Genomic DNA, 12949 nt, shown 5'->3' with positions numbered 1-12949 from the left:
CTGAAGGGAAAGTGGGACTGCCGTCCAGCGCCGTGGCATCCTCTCGAGAGAATGCTACAAACGCTGAATCCTGCGCTGCACTGCTTAAAAATGACGCCCGAACGCGATCGTCTAAGTAGTGTTGCGGCGCACGCACGCGACGACTCTTGCCAAAGGACGCGAAATGTGCGTAGAGACGCTGTCTGGATGCGCTCGCCTACCCCGTAATGCGCCTGCTGCTGCGACCACCTTCAGCCGCCGCCGACAGGCGGGAAGCAGACACAGCGCGGCGTGCGCGGAAGAAAAGCGTGCGGTGGTGGTGTAATGGTCAGCATAGTTGCCTTCCAAGCAGTTGATCCGGGTTCGATTCCCGGCCACCGCAGCCTGCGTTTTACTTCTGCGTATGAGTACTTTTGCCACGCGTCATTAAATTAATGTTTCTTTCCTCCTCTTACTGGCTGCAGGCCACCCTATATTGTGTGCGTCGATTCCGCTTGAGTCTCGACTTGTCTCGACTTTGCTCGGCTGACGCGAGAGCTGACGCTCTCCAATCGGCCTATATCAGAAGGACAAGCACGCGAAACGACTGAGAGAGGTATGGCGAGGCGGGCACAACATTACTTATGCCTCAAGTAAAGACCTGCTGCCTGTTATCGTGCATTGTGTGATTTTACATGTTCTGTCAGACAAATTCAGTTTTATTACTAGCACATTTCTTTTTTTCTTTGTTGAAAATTTTACAACACGCTCCTTCATTTCACTGTGGCCGCACGGCGCGACTTGGCATACCGAGAGGCAAAACGTGGCGCCAGTGCCCTAGACCGAATAGCGCTGCAGCTCCGAAACCGACGAGAAAAGAGAAATACGAATTGAAACTGTCGGCAGCGCCCTGTGTTCGCAGGCGGTCACCCGCCCAAGCACTGACAACGCCCAGCGTCGCGCAGTAGCGGTGATCGGACGACAAACTGTGTGTTCAGCGTGCTGTGACCTGTGAAGTGTTTTAGCGCGTCCCGACAAGTCGCTTTCGGGTCCCCTATCAGCTCCCACACAATGTGACGATTTCTTTGTCACCATACTTGCCCGGGGAAATCGGCGTTGCCTTTTTGAAGTAGTAAAATCGAAGTGGCCCGTGGGGGGATCGAACCCACGACCTTCGCGTTATTAGCACGACGCTCTAACCAACTGAGCTAACGGGCCTCGGTGCACTCCGTCTTCCAGCGCTTAGACGGAGTGGCTCTGCGTATTTACAGGTAACATTTCTATGGTAGCAGTCCAACAGTGGACCAGGGTCTCTTCTCCCTTTATTCCGCTGCTCGTAGTAATTTCATTGCGTGCCCGTTTCTCTCGACTGTTTTCAGCTCACGTTTATGAACCAGTAGCTATAACGCGAGGAGGACGTGAAACAGCATTTCGCAGGGTCCAAACTTGTCGTGATTTGTTCCGAAAAAATTACATTCCGGTACCGGGAATCGAACCCGGGCCTCCTGGGTGAAAGCCAGGTATCCTAGCCACTAGACCACACCGGACGCGCACGCTTATTTTTGGGGTTTACACCCCCTCCACTGGCTTTCCGTGTCGCACTTTCCCTGTTTGCGAGCATCTTTTCGCTCTCCCATGCCGAGGCGCGCATGGCAAAAGTCACAGTCCGTTGCTTTTGGCCTCGTTGTTACAGGGGTAGGAGGAAAAGCAAAGCTGTGAGTAGTAATATTTATTTACTTATTTCGCAAGTAAAGACCTGCAGCCTGTCATTATATAGCAGGTCATACACTGTGTGACTTTACATGTTATATCATACGAAATTCAGTTTTATTACTAGTACATTTTTTCTTGAAAATTTCACAAAAGAACTGCAAGTAGTAATAACGGGAAGTAAGCATTTTCACGCTGAGTTGTTGAAGCCTTATGGATAACAAACTACAAGCTGTTTTGCTCCTTCGCAACCCCAGAGCCGTCAATTTAGCTGTGAACGGAAGTAAATTAAATGCCCCGGGTGAGGATCGAACTCACGACCTTAAGATTATGAGACTTACGCGCTGCCTACTGCGCTACCGAGGCACGTGATGGCCAAACCTTCTGGTATCTCGGCAAGTAGCAAATACTAGTGGTAGAGAGTCTGCACTTGCTGGCTCATTTTTTCTGTTACTACACGTGCATTCCCGGCGCTGCAGGCAACTTGCGATGATAGGCCGACGCCAGTATGCACAATAGCACGCAGGAGTCCAAACGAGAAGACGTGCGCGCTGCGTGTTTGGTTGTTTCCACACGGAATCCCGCGGTTCATTCTCGTGGCCCACGCACTTCGAGTGCGAAGGACACGCAGCTCCACTATCGGGGAAAAAACAAAATGATGCATCGGCCGGGAATCGAACCCGGGCCGCCCGCGTGGCAGGCGAGCATTCTACCACTGAACCACCGATGCTCAGCTAGTTTGCAGCTTCCTTGTGCTTTCCGCGGCAGACGTCTGAAGGGAAAGTGGGACTGCCGTCCAGCGCCGTGGCATCCTCTCGAGAGAATGCTACAAACGCTGAATCCTGCGCTGCACTGCTTAAAAATGACGCCCGAACGCGATCGTCTAAGTAGTGTTGCGGCGCACGCACGCGACGACTCTTGCCAAAGGACGCGAAATGTGCGTAGAGACGCTGTCTGGATGCGCTCGCCTACCCCGTAATGCGCCTGCTGCTGCGACCACCTTCAGCCGCCGCCGACAGGCGGGAAGCAGACACAGCGCGGCGTGCGCGGAAGAAAAGCGTGCGGTGGTGGTGTAATGGTCAGCATAGTTGCCTTCCAAGCAGTTGATCCGGGTTCGATTCCCGGCCACCGCAGCCTGCGTTTTACTTCTGCGTATGAGTACTTTTGCCACGCGTCATTAAATTAATGTTTCTTTCCTCCTCTTACTGGCTGCAGGCCACCCTATATTGTGTGCGTCGATTCCGCTTGAGTCTCGACTTGTCTCGACTTTGCTCGGCTGACGCGAGAGCTGACGCTCTCCAATCGGCCTATATCAGAAGGACAAGCACGCGAAACGACTGAGAGAGGTATGGCGAGGCGGGCACAACATTACTTATGCCTCAAGTAAAGACCTGCTGCCTGTTATCGTGCATTGTGTGATTTTACATGTTCTGTCAGACAAATTCAGTTTTATTACTAGCACATTTCTTTTTTTCTTTGTTGAAAATTTTACAACACGCTCCTTCATTTCACTGTGGCCGCACGGCGCGACTTGGCATACCGAGAGGCAAAACGTGGCGCCAGTGCCCTAGACCGAATAGCGCTGCAGCTCCGAAACCGACGAGAAAAGAGAAATACGAATTGAAACTGTCGGCAGCGCCCTGTGTTCGCAGGCGGTCACCCGCCCAAGCACTGACAACGCCCAGCGTCGCGCAGTAGCGGTGATCGGACGACAAACTGTGTGTTCAGCGTGCTGTGACCTGTGAAGTGTTTTAGCGCGTCCCGACAAGTCGCTTTCGGGTCCCCTATCAGCTCCCACACAATGTGACGATTTCTTTGTCACCATACTTGCCCGGGGAAATCGGCGTTGCCTTTTTGAAGTAGTAAAATCGAAGTGGCCCGTGGGGGGATCGAACCCACGACCTTCGCGTTATTAGCACGACGCTCTAACCAACTGAGCTAACGGGCCTCGGTGCACTCCGTCTTCCAGCGCTTAGACGGAGTGGCTCTGCGTATTTACAGGTAACATTTCTATGGTAGCAGTCCAACAGTGGACCAGGGTCTCTTCTCCCTTTATTCCGCTGCTCGTAGTAATTTCATTGCGTGCCCGTTTCTCTCGACTGTTTTCAGCTCACGTTTATGAACCAGTAGCTATAACGCGAGGAGGACGTGAAACAGCATTTCGCAGGGTCCAAACTTGTCGTGATTTGTTCCGAAAAAATTACATTCCGGTACCGGGAATCGAACCCGGGCCTCCTGGGTGAAAGCCAGGTATCCTAGCCACTAGACCACACCGGACGCGCACGCTTATTTTTGGGGTTTACACCCCCTCCACTGGCTTTCCGTGTCGCACTTTCCCTGTTTGCGAGCAACTTTTCGCTCTCCCATGCCGAGGCGCGCATGGCAAAAGTCACAGTCCGTTGCTTTTGGCCTCGTTGTTACAGGGGTAGGAGGAAAAGCAAAGCTGTGAGTAGTAATATTTATTTACTTATTTCGCAAGTAAAGACCTGCAGCCTGTCATTATATAGCAGGTCATACACTGTGTGACTTTACATGTTATATCATACGAAATTCAGTTTTATTACTAGTACATTTTTTCTTGAAAATTTCACAAAAGAACTGCAAGTAGTAATAACGGGAAGTAAGCATTTTCACGCTGAGTTGTTGAAGTCTTATGGATAACAAACTACAAGCTGTTTTGCTCCTTCGCAACCCCAGAGCCGTCAATTTAGCTGTGAACGGAAGTAAATTAAATGCCCCGGGTGAGGATCGAACTCACGACCTTAAGATTATGAGACTTACGCGCTGCCTACTGCGCTACCGAGGCACGTGATGGCCAAACCTTCTGGTATCTCGGCAAGTAGCAAATACTAGTGGTAGAGAGTCTGCACTTGCTGGCTCATTTTTTCTGTTACTACACGTGCATTCCCGGCGCTGCAGGCAACTTGCGATGATAGGCCGACGCCAGTATGCACAATAGCACGCAGGAGTCCAAACGAGAAGACGTGCGCGCTGCGTGTTTGGTTGTTTCCACACGGAATCCCGCGGTTCATTCTCGTGGCCCACGCACTTCGAGTGCGAAGGACACGCAGCTCCACTATCGGGGAAAAAACAAAATGATGCATCGGCCGGGAATCGAACCCGGGCCGCCCGCGTGGCAGGCGAGCATTCTACCACTGAACCACCGATGCTCAGCTAGTTTGCAGCTTCCTTGTGCTTTCCGCGGCAGACGTCTGAAGGGAAAGTGGGACTGCCGTCCAGCGCCGTGGCATCCTCTCGAGAGAATGCTACAAACGCTGAATCCTGCGCTGCACTGCTTAAAAATGACGCCCGAACGCGATCGTCTAAGTAGTGTTGCGGCGCACGCACGCGACGACTCTTGCCAAAGGACGCGAAATGTGCGTAGAGACGCTGTCTGGATGCGCTCGCCTACCCCGTAATGCGCCTGCTGCTGCGACCACCTTCAGCCGCCGCCGACAGGCGGGAAGCAGACACAGCGCGGCGTGCGCGGAAGAAAAGCGTGCGGTGGTGGTGTAATGGTCAGCATAGTTGCCTTCCAAGCAGTTGATCCGGGTTCGATTCCCGGCCACCGCAGCCTGCGTTTTACTTCTGCGTATGAGTACTTTTGCCACGCGTCATTAAATTAATGTTTCTTTCCTCCTCTTACTGGCTGCAGGCCACCCTATATTGTGTGCGTCGATTCCGCTTGAGTCTCGACTTGTCTCGACTTTGCTCGGCTGACGCGAGAGCTGACGCTCTCCAATCGGCCTATATCAGAAGGACAAGCACGCGAAACGACTGAGAGAGGTATGGCGAGGCGGGCACAACATTACTTATGCCTCAAGTAAAGACCTGCTGCCTGTTATCGTGCATTGTGTGATTTTACATGTTCTGTCAGACAAATTCAGTTTTATTACTAGCACATTTCTTTTTTTCTTTGTTGAAAATTTTACAACACGCTCCTTCATTTCACTGTGGCCGCACGGCGCGACTTGGCATACCGAGAGGCAAAACGTGGCGCCAGTGCCCTAGACCGAATAGCGCTGCAGCTCCGAAACCGACGAGAAAAGAGAAATACGAATTGAAACTGTCGGCAGCGCCCTGTGTTCGCAGGCGGTCACCCGCCCAAGCACTGACAACGCCCAGCGTCGCGCAGTAGCGGTGATCGGACGACAAACTGTGTGTTCAGCGTGCTGTGACCTGTGAAGTGTTTTAGCGCGTCCCGACAAGTCGCTTTCGGGTCCCCTATCAGCTCCCACACAATGTGACGATTTCTTTGTCACCATACTTGCCCGGGGAAATCGGCGTTGCCTTTTTGAAGTAGTAAAATCGAAGTGGCCCGTGGGGGGATCGAACCCACGACCTTCGCGTTATTAGCACGACGCTCTAACCAACTGAGCTAACGGGCCTCGGTGCACTCCGTCTTCCAGCGCTTAGACGGAGTGGCTCTGCGTATTTACAGGTAACATTTCTATGGTAGCAGTCCAACAGTGGACCAGGGTCTCTTCTCCCTTTATTCCGCTGCTCGTAGTAATTTCATTGCGTGCCCGTTTCTCTCGACTGTTTTCAGCTCACGTTTATGAACCAGTAGCTATAACGCGAGGAGGACGTGAAACAGCATTTCGCAGGGTCCAAACTTGTCGTGATTTGTTCCGAAAAAATTACATTCCGGTACCGGGAATCGAACCCGGGCCTCCTGGGTGAAAGCCAGGTATCCTAGCCACTAGACCACACCGGACGCGCACGCTTATTTTTGGGGTTTACACCCCCTCCACTGGCTTTCCGTGTCGCACTTTCCCTGTTTGCGAGCATCTTTTCGCTCTCCCATGCCGAGGCGCGCATGGCAAAAGTCACAGTCCGTTGCTTTTGGCCTCGTTGTTACAGGGGTAGGAGGAAAAGCAAAGCTGTGAGTAGTAATATTTATTTACTTATTTCGCAAGTAAAGACCTGCAGCCTGTCATTATATAGCAGGTCATACACTGTGTGACTTTACATGTTATATCATACGAAATTCAGTTTTATTACTAGTACATTTTTTCTTGAAAATTTCACAAAAGAACTGCAAGTAGTAATAACGGGAAGTAAGCATTTTCACGCTGAGTTGTTGAAGCCTTATGGATAACAAACTACAAGCTGTTTTGCTCCTTCGCAACCCCAGAGCCGTCAATTTAGCTGTGAACGGAAGTAAATTAAATGCCCCGGGTGAGGATCGAACTCACGACCTTAAGATTATGAGACTTACGCGCTGCCTACTGCGCTACCGAGGCACGTGATGGCCAAACCTTCTGGTATCTCGGCAAGTAGCAAATACTAGTGGTAGAGAGTCTGCACTTGCTGGCTCATTTTTTCTGTTACTACACGTGCATTCCCGGCGCTGCAGGCAACTTGCGATGATAGGCCGACGCCAGTATGCACAATAGCACGCAGGAGTCCAAACGAGAAGACGTGCGCGCTGCGTGTTTGGTTGTTTCCACACGGAATCCCGCGGTTCATTCTCGTGGCCCACGCACTTCGAGTGCGAAGGACACGCAGCTCCACTATCGGGGAAAAAACAAAATGATGCATCGGCCGGGAATCGAACCCGGGCCGCCCGCGTGGCAGGCGAGCATTCTACCACTGAACCACCGATGCTCAGCTAGTTTGCAGCTTCCTTGTGCTTTCCGCGGCAGACGTCTGAAGGGAAAGTGGGACTGCCGTCCAGCGCCGTGGCATCCTCTCGAGAGAATGCTACAAACGCTGAATCCTGCGCTGCACTGCTTAAAAATGACGCCCGAACGCGATCGTCTAAGTAGTGTTGCGGCGCACGCACGCGACGACTCTTGCCAAAGGACGCGAAATGTGCGTAGAGACGCTGTCTGGATGCGCTCGCCTACCCCGTAATGCGCCTGCTGCTGCGACCACCTTCAGCCGCCGCCGACAGGCGGGAAGCAGACACAGCGCGGCGTGCGCGGAAGAAAACCGTGCGGTGGTGGTGTAATGGTCAGCATAGTTGCCTTCCAAGCAGTTTATCCGGGTTCGATTCCCGGCCACCGCAGCCTGCGTTTTACTTCTGCGTATGAGTACTTTTGCCACGCGTCATTAAATTAATGTTTCTTTCCTCCTCTTACTGGCTGCAGGCCACCCTATATTGTGTGCGTCGATTCCGCTTGAGTCTCGACTTGTCTCGACTTTGCTCGGCTGACGCGAGAGCTGACGCTCTCCAATCGGCCTATATCAGAAGGACAAGCACGCGAAACGACTGAGAGAGGTATGGCGAGGCGGGCACAACATTACTTATGCCTCAAGTAAAGACCTGCTGCCTGTTATCGTGCATTGTGTGATTTTACATGTTCTGTCAGACAAATTCAGTTTTATTACTAGCACATTTATTTTTTTCTTTGTTGAAAATTTTACAACACGCTCCTTCATTTCACTGTGGCCGCACGGCGCGACTTGGCATACCGAGAGGCAAAACGTGGCGCCAGTGCCCTAGACCGAATAGCGCTGCAGCTCCGAAACCGACGAGAAAAGAGAAATACGAATTGAAACTGTCGGCAGCGCCCTGTGTTCGCAGGCGGTCACCCGCCCAAGCACTGACAACGCCCAGCGTCGCGCAGTAGCGGTGATCGGACGACAAACTGTGTGTTCAGCGTGCTGTGACCTGTGAAGTGTTTTAGCGCGTCCCGACAAGTCGCTTTCGGGTCCCCTATCAGCTCCCACACAATGTGACGATTTCTTTGTCACCATACTTGCCCGGGGAAATCGGCGTTGCCTTTTTGAAGTAGTAAAATCGAAGTGGCCCGTGGGGGGATCGAACCCACGACCTTCGCGTTATTAGCACGACGCTCTAACCAACTGAGCTAACGGGCCTCGGTGCACTCCGTCTTCCAGCGCTTAGACGGAGTGGCTCTGCGTATTTACAGGTAACATTTCTATGGTAGCAGTCCAACAGTGGACCAGGGTCTCTTCTCCCTTTATTCCGCTGCTCGTAGTAATTTCATTGCGTGCCCGTTTCTCTCGACTGTTTTCAGCTCACGTTTATGAACCAGTAGCTATAACGCGAGGAGGACGTGAAACAGCATTTCGCAGGGTCCAAACTTGTCGTGATTTGTTCCGAAAAAATTACATTCCGGTACCGGGAATCGAACCCGGGCCTCCTGGGTGAAAGCCAGGTATCCTAGCCACTAGACCACACCGGACGCGCACGCTTATTTTTGGGGTTTACACCCCCTCCACTGGCTTTCCGTGTCGCACTTTCCCTGTTTGCGAGCAACTTTTCGCTCTCCCATGCCGAGGCGCGCATGGCAAAAGTCACAGTCCGTTGCTTTTGGCCTCGTTGTTACAGGGGTAGGAGGAAAAGCAAAGCTGTGAGTAGTAATATTTATTTACTTATTTCGCAAGTAAAGACCTGCAGCCTGTCATTATATAGCAGGTCATACACTGTGTGACTTTACATGTTATATCATACGAAATTCAGTTTTATTACTAGTACATTTTTTCTTGAAAATTTCACAAAAGAACTGCAAGTAGTAATAACGGGAAGTAAGCATTTTCACGCTGAGTTGTTGAAGCCTTATGGATAACAAACTACAAGCTGTTTTGCTCCTTCGCAACCCCAGAGCCGTCAATTTAGCTGTGAACGGAAGTAAATTAAATGCCCCGGGTGAGGATCGAACTCACGACCTTAAGATTATGAGACTTACGCGCTGCCTACTGCGCTACCGAGGCACGTGATGGCCAAACCTTCTGGTATCTCGGCAAGTAGCAAATACTAGTGGTAGAGAGTCTGCACTTGCTGGCTCATTTTTTCTGTTACTACACGTGCATTCCCGGCGCTGCAGGCAACTTGCGATGATAGGCCGACGCCAGTATGCACAATAGCACGCAGGAGTCCAAACGAGAAGACGTGCGCGCTGCGTGTTTGGTTGTTTCCACACGGAATCCCGCGGTTCATTCTCGTGGCCCACGCACTTCGAGTGCGAAGGACACGCAGCTCCACTATCGGGGAAAAAACAAAATGATGCATCGGCCGGGAATCGAACCCGGGCCGCCCGCGTGGCAGGCGAGCATTCTACCACTGAACCACCGATGCTCAGCTAGTTTGCAGCTTCCTTGTGCTTTCCGCGGCAGACGTCTGAAGGGAAAGTGGGACTGCCGTCCAGCGCCGTGGCATCCTCTCGAGAGAATGCTACAAACGCTGAATCCTGCGCTGCACTGCTTAAAAATGACGCCCGAACGCGATCGTCTAAGTAGTGTTGCGGCGCACGCACGCGACGACTCTTGCCAAAGGACGCGAAATGTGCGTAGAGACGCTGTCTGGATGCGCTCGCCTACCCCGTAATGCGCCTGCTGCTGCGACCACCTTCAGCCGCCGCCGACAGGCGGGAAGCAGACACAGCGCGGCGTGCGCGGAAGAAAACCGTGCGGTGGTGGTGTAATGGTCAGCATAGTTGCCTTCCAAGCAGTTTATCCGGGTTCGATTCCCGGCCACCGCAGCCTGCGTTTTACTTCTGCGTATGAGTACTTTTGCCACGCGTCATTAAATTAATGTTTCTTTCCTCCTCTTACTGGCTGCAGGCCACCCTATATTGTGTGCGTCGATTCCGCTTGAGTCTCGACTTGTCTCGACTTTGCTCGGCTGACGCGAGAGCTGACGCTCTCCAATCGGCCTATATCAGAAGGACAAGCACGCGAAACGACTGAGAGAGGTATGGCGAGGCGGGCACAACATTACTTATGCCTCAAGTAAAGACCTGCTGCCTGTTATCGTGCATTGTGTGATTTTACATGTTCTGTCAGACAAATTCAGTTTTATTACTAGCACATTTCTTTTTTTCTTTGTTGAAAATTTTACAACACGCTCCTTCATTTCACTGTGGCCGCACGGCGCGACTTGGCATACCGAGAGGCAAAACGTGGCGCCAGTGCCCTAGACCGAATAGCGCTGCAGCTCCGAAACCGACGAGAAAAGAGAAATACGAATTGAAACTGTCGGCAGCGCCCTGTGTTCGCAGGCGGTCACCCGCCCAAGCACTGACAACGCCCAGCGTCGCGCAGTAGCGGTGATCGGACGACAAACTGTGTGTTCAGCGTGCTGTGACCTGTGAAGTGTTTTAGCGCGTCCCGACAAGTCGCTTTCGGGTCCCCTATCAGCTCCCACACAATGTGACGATTTCTTTGTCACCATACTTGCCCGGGGAAATCGGCGTTGCCTTTTTGAAGTAGTAAAATCGAAGTGGCCCGTGGGGGGATCGAACCCACGACCTTCGCGTTATTAGCACGACGCTCTAACCAACTGAGCTAACGGGCCTCGGTGCACTCCGTCTTCCAGCGCTTAGACGGAGTGGCTCTGCGTATTTACAGGTAACATTTCTATGGTAGCAGTCCAACAGTGGACCAGGGTCTCTTCTCCCTTTATTCCGCTGCTCGTAGTAATTTCATTGCGTGCCCGTTTCTCTCGACTGTTTTCAGCTCACGTTTATGAACCAGTAGCTATAACGCGAGGAGGACGTGAAACAGCATTTCGCAGGGTCCAAACTTGTCGTGATTTGTTCCGAAAAAATTACATTCCGGTACCGGGAATCGAACCCGGGCCTCCTGGGTGAAAGCCAGGTATCCTAGCCACTAGACCACACCGGACGCGCACGCTTATTTTTGGGGTTTACACCCCCTCCACTGGCTTTCCGTGTCGCACTTTCCCTGTTTGCGAGCAACTTTTCGCTCTCCCATGCCGAGGCGCGCATGGCAAAAGTCACAGTCCGTTGCTTTTGGCCTCGTTGTTACAGGGGTAGGAGGAAAAGCAAAGCTGTGAGTAGTAATATTTATTTACTTATTTCGCAAGTAAAGACCTGCAGCCTGTCATTATATAGCAGGTCATACACTGTGTGACTTTACATGTTATATCATACGAAATTCAGTTTTATTACTAGTACATTTTTTCTTGAAAATTTCACAAAAGAACTGCAAGTAGTAATAACGGGAAGTAAGCATTTTCACGCTGAGTTGTTGAAGCCTTATGGATAACAAACTACAAGCTGTTTTGCTCCTTCGCAACCCCAGAGCCGTCAATTTAGCTGTGAACGGAAGTAAATTAAATGCCCCGGGTGAGGATCGAACTCACGACCTTAAGATTATGAGACTTACGCGCTGCCTACTGCGCTACCGAGGCACGTGATGGCCAAACCTTCTGGTATCTCGGCAAGTAGCAAATACTAGTGGTAGAGAGTCTGCACTTGCTGGCTCATTTTTTCTGTTACTACACGTGCATTCCCGGCGCTGCAGGCAACTTGCGATGATAGGCCGACGCCAGTATGCACAATAGCACGCAGGAGTCCAAACGAGAAGACGTGCGCGCTGCGTGTTTGGTTGTTTCCACACGGAATCCCGCGGTTCATTCTCGTGGCCCACGCACTTCGAGTGCGAAGGACACGCAGCTCCACTATCGGGGAAAAAACAAAATGATGCATCGGCCGGGAATCGAACCCGGGCCGCCCGCGTGGCAGGCGAGCATTCTACCACTGAACCACCGATGCTCAGCTAGTTTGCAGCTTCCTTGTGCTTTCCGCGGCAGACGTCTGAAGGGAAAGTGGGACTGCCGTCCAGCGCCGTGGCATCCTCTCGAGAGAATGCTACAAACGCTGAATCCTGCGCTGCACTGCTTAAAAATGACGCCCGAACGCGATCGTCTAAGTAGTGTTGCGGCGCACGCACGCGACGACTCTTGCCAAAGGACGCGAAATGTGCGTAGAGACGCTGTCTGGATGCGCTCGCCTACCCCGTAATGCGCCTGCTGCTGCGACCACCTTCAGCCGCCGCCGACAGGCGGGAAGCAGACACAGCGCGGCGTGCGCGGAAGAAAACCGTGCGGTGGTGGTGTAATGGTCAGCATAGTTGCCTTCCAAGCAGTTTATCCGGGTTCGATTCCCGGCCACCGCAGCCTGCGTTTTACTTCTGCGTATGAGTACTTTTGCCACGCGTCATTAAATTAATGTTTCTTTCCTCCTCTTACTGGCTGCAGGCCACCCTATATTGTGTGCGTCGATTCCGCTTGAGTCTCGACTTGTCTCGACTTTGCTCGGCTGACGCGAGAGCTGACGCTCTCCAATCGGCCTATATCAGAAGGACAAGCACGCGAAACGACTGAGAGAGGTATGGCGAGGCGGGCACAACATTACTTATGCCTCAAGTAAAGACCTGCTGCCTGTTATCGTGCATTGTGTGATTTTACATGTTCTGTCAGACAAATTCAGTTTTATTACTAGCACATTTCTTTTTTTCTTTGTTGAAAATTTTACAACACGCTCCTTCATTTCACTGTGGCCGC

The 12949-nt window shown here is 51.9% G+C and overlaps 26 non-coding genes across 26 annotated transcripts; 6 read left to right on the top strand and 20 right to left on the bottom strand.

The window, feature by feature from the left end:
• Nucleotides 1–289: 289 nt before the first annotated feature.
• Nucleotides 290–361, top strand: Trnag-ucc (transfer RNA glycine (anticodon UCC)). The gene has a single exon. It is a non-coding gene; the product is annotated as a tRNA-Gly (tRNA).
• A 741-nt stretch (nucleotides 362–1102) lies between these two features.
• Nucleotides 1103–1176, bottom strand: Trnai-aau (transfer RNA isoleucine (anticodon AAU)). The gene has a single exon. It is a non-coding gene; the product is annotated as a tRNA-Ile (tRNA).
• Nucleotides 1177–1433: 257 nt separating this feature from the next.
• Nucleotides 1434–1505, bottom strand: Trnae-uuc (transfer RNA glutamic acid (anticodon UUC)). Its single transcript has one exon. It is a non-coding gene; the product is annotated as a tRNA-Glu (tRNA).
• Nucleotides 1506–1961: 456 nt separating this feature from the next.
• Trnam-cau (transfer RNA methionine (anticodon CAU)) lies at nucleotides 1962–2034 on the bottom strand. The gene has a single exon. It is a non-coding gene; the product is annotated as a tRNA-Met (tRNA).
• Nucleotides 2035–2327: 293 nt separating this feature from the next.
• On the bottom strand, nucleotides 2328–2398 carry Trnag-gcc (transfer RNA glycine (anticodon GCC)). The gene has a single exon. It is a non-coding gene; the product is annotated as a tRNA-Gly (tRNA).
• Nucleotides 2399–2729: 331 nt separating this feature from the next.
• Trnag-ucc (transfer RNA glycine (anticodon UCC)) lies at nucleotides 2730–2801 on the top strand. Its single transcript has one exon. It is a non-coding gene; the product is annotated as a tRNA-Gly (tRNA).
• A 741-nt stretch (nucleotides 2802–3542) lies between these two features.
• Nucleotides 3543–3616, bottom strand: Trnai-aau (transfer RNA isoleucine (anticodon AAU)). The gene has a single exon. It is a non-coding gene; the product is annotated as a tRNA-Ile (tRNA).
• Nucleotides 3617–3873: 257 nt separating this feature from the next.
• Nucleotides 3874–3945, bottom strand: Trnae-uuc (transfer RNA glutamic acid (anticodon UUC)). Its single transcript has one exon. It is a non-coding gene; the product is annotated as a tRNA-Glu (tRNA).
• A 456-nt stretch (nucleotides 3946–4401) lies between these two features.
• On the bottom strand, nucleotides 4402–4474 carry Trnam-cau (transfer RNA methionine (anticodon CAU)). The gene has a single exon. It is a non-coding gene; the product is annotated as a tRNA-Met (tRNA).
• Nucleotides 4475–4767: 293 nt separating this feature from the next.
• On the bottom strand, nucleotides 4768–4838 carry Trnag-gcc (transfer RNA glycine (anticodon GCC)). The gene has a single exon. It is a non-coding gene; the product is annotated as a tRNA-Gly (tRNA).
• Nucleotides 4839–5169: 331 nt separating this feature from the next.
• On the top strand, nucleotides 5170–5241 carry Trnag-ucc (transfer RNA glycine (anticodon UCC)). The gene has a single exon. It is a non-coding gene; the product is annotated as a tRNA-Gly (tRNA).
• A 741-nt stretch (nucleotides 5242–5982) lies between these two features.
• Trnai-aau (transfer RNA isoleucine (anticodon AAU)) lies at nucleotides 5983–6056 on the bottom strand. Its single transcript has one exon. It is a non-coding gene; the product is annotated as a tRNA-Ile (tRNA).
• Nucleotides 6057–6313: 257 nt separating this feature from the next.
• Nucleotides 6314–6385, bottom strand: Trnae-uuc (transfer RNA glutamic acid (anticodon UUC)). Its single transcript has one exon. It is a non-coding gene; the product is annotated as a tRNA-Glu (tRNA).
• Nucleotides 6386–6841: 456 nt separating this feature from the next.
• Trnam-cau (transfer RNA methionine (anticodon CAU)) lies at nucleotides 6842–6914 on the bottom strand. The gene has a single exon. It is a non-coding gene; the product is annotated as a tRNA-Met (tRNA).
• A 293-nt stretch (nucleotides 6915–7207) lies between these two features.
• Trnag-gcc (transfer RNA glycine (anticodon GCC)) lies at nucleotides 7208–7278 on the bottom strand. The gene has a single exon. It is a non-coding gene; the product is annotated as a tRNA-Gly (tRNA).
• A 331-nt stretch (nucleotides 7279–7609) lies between these two features.
• Nucleotides 7610–7681, top strand: Trnag-ucc (transfer RNA glycine (anticodon UCC)). Its single transcript has one exon. It is a non-coding gene; the product is annotated as a tRNA-Gly (tRNA).
• A 741-nt stretch (nucleotides 7682–8422) lies between these two features.
• On the bottom strand, nucleotides 8423–8496 carry Trnai-aau (transfer RNA isoleucine (anticodon AAU)). The gene has a single exon. It is a non-coding gene; the product is annotated as a tRNA-Ile (tRNA).
• Nucleotides 8497–8753: 257 nt separating this feature from the next.
• Trnae-uuc (transfer RNA glutamic acid (anticodon UUC)) lies at nucleotides 8754–8825 on the bottom strand. Its single transcript has one exon. It is a non-coding gene; the product is annotated as a tRNA-Glu (tRNA).
• A 456-nt stretch (nucleotides 8826–9281) lies between these two features.
• Trnam-cau (transfer RNA methionine (anticodon CAU)) lies at nucleotides 9282–9354 on the bottom strand. Its single transcript has one exon. It is a non-coding gene; the product is annotated as a tRNA-Met (tRNA).
• Nucleotides 9355–9647: 293 nt separating this feature from the next.
• Nucleotides 9648–9718, bottom strand: Trnag-gcc (transfer RNA glycine (anticodon GCC)). The gene has a single exon. It is a non-coding gene; the product is annotated as a tRNA-Gly (tRNA).
• A 331-nt stretch (nucleotides 9719–10049) lies between these two features.
• Nucleotides 10050–10121, top strand: Trnag-ucc (transfer RNA glycine (anticodon UCC)). Its single transcript has one exon. It is a non-coding gene; the product is annotated as a tRNA-Gly (tRNA).
• Nucleotides 10122–10862: 741 nt separating this feature from the next.
• On the bottom strand, nucleotides 10863–10936 carry Trnai-aau (transfer RNA isoleucine (anticodon AAU)). Its single transcript has one exon. It is a non-coding gene; the product is annotated as a tRNA-Ile (tRNA).
• A 257-nt stretch (nucleotides 10937–11193) lies between these two features.
• Nucleotides 11194–11265, bottom strand: Trnae-uuc (transfer RNA glutamic acid (anticodon UUC)). Its single transcript has one exon. It is a non-coding gene; the product is annotated as a tRNA-Glu (tRNA).
• Nucleotides 11266–11721: 456 nt separating this feature from the next.
• On the bottom strand, nucleotides 11722–11794 carry Trnam-cau (transfer RNA methionine (anticodon CAU)). Its single transcript has one exon. It is a non-coding gene; the product is annotated as a tRNA-Met (tRNA).
• A 293-nt stretch (nucleotides 11795–12087) lies between these two features.
• Nucleotides 12088–12158, bottom strand: Trnag-gcc (transfer RNA glycine (anticodon GCC)). Its single transcript has one exon. It is a non-coding gene; the product is annotated as a tRNA-Gly (tRNA).
• A 331-nt stretch (nucleotides 12159–12489) lies between these two features.
• On the top strand, nucleotides 12490–12561 carry Trnag-ucc (transfer RNA glycine (anticodon UCC)). Its single transcript has one exon. It is a non-coding gene; the product is annotated as a tRNA-Gly (tRNA).
• Nucleotides 12562–12949: the final 388 nt, after the last annotated feature.

Source organism: Schistocerca gregaria, unplaced genomic scaffold (assembly GCF_023897955.1).
Source record: "Schistocerca gregaria isolate iqSchGreg1 unplaced genomic scaffold, iqSchGreg1.2 ptg000912l, whole genome shotgun sequence".
Taxonomy (NCBI): Eukaryota; Metazoa; Arthropoda; class Insecta; order Orthoptera; family Acrididae; genus Schistocerca; species Schistocerca gregaria.
This window is presented reverse-complemented; position numbering and strand designations above follow the sequence as displayed.